The sequence below is a fragment of the Pelmatolapia mariae genome, linkage group LG16_19, assembly GCF_036321145.2.
Source record: "Pelmatolapia mariae isolate MD_Pm_ZW linkage group LG16_19, Pm_UMD_F_2, whole genome shotgun sequence".
Lineage (NCBI taxonomy): Eukaryota > Metazoa > Chordata > Actinopteri > Cichliformes > Cichlidae > Pelmatolapia > Pelmatolapia mariae.
Genome location: NC_086241.1, coordinates 46,235,298 through 46,236,361, shown reverse-complemented (window position 1 = coordinate 46,236,361; position 1,064 = coordinate 46,235,298).

The following is a 1,064-nucleotide window of genomic DNA, read 5'->3' as shown; positions in this document are numbered from 1 at the left end:
CCATTTGGCAAAATAAATCCATTTGGTATCCTTGTTGGTCTTCAGACAACAATTCTGACGGCTAAAGAACCAAATGGGACAGACAAAAAAAGGAAAAAAAAGAAAGAAAAAGAGATGACAATAAAGTTTACTTTGACAATCCCCTTGTGGTGTGTGTGTGTTTGTCTTTGTCACAAATGTATTCGATAATGAGGTTGGGAAGCCACAATAACGCCCTCCAGGGGTCAGAGGCAGACTGAGCTGGATCCAGGAGGCCATCCGCAGCCCCCAAGTCTACTGAAGAGCAGAGGCCACACATCCTGGTGATGTTTAAATTCTGAGAACATGTGTAGCGCCACCTTATGCCATACAGAACGTTACGTCACTGGGATGGTTGGTTGGTTGTGGCTCAGACTTACATTCGTTTATTTTAGCTAACTAGTGAGAGAATCATTAACTGAGGGGATCACTTTTGTGCTGCCCGTCTGTAACAATGAGTTTTACACTAAGAAACAGAGGATATACTGTCCACTTTCACCGTCTCTTTAGCTGTAATTGTCTCTTTGGTCAGCTGCACTGAAACGGGAAATTCCAGCTGTTCGCTGTAATGTTCTGGTTTGTAAAGCACTTTATAAAAAACAAATAAAGTGTGAAGGAGCATCATGAAATATTTCAGATGTCATACAGTTTTGTCTGTCTCTGCTTTTAAGGCTATACTGAATTCATCTTTATTAGATTTACAGCCTTGCTGGCGCTCACTTTGATATAATACTGTCATCACTCTTACTTTGCAGTTTTGAGTCACTTTGTAAAATGTATGAAAGCACATTATTAGGTGGGCTCTGTCACGTTGTAATCTTCTATTTCAGTGCATCATATACATGTGAGAAAATATGTCAAGTAAGAGACAGCAAAATGATTTATAGGCCTGCTGCCTCACGAAATATTCCTGTTTTTGTCTGAATTTCTTAGCAGTCATCCCGACTGATGAACAGGTGATTGTTATTTAAAATAAATAAATAAATAAACCCCAACACACTGACCCAGAGACTGCAGACGAAGGACACAAAACTTTAAAAACGGTA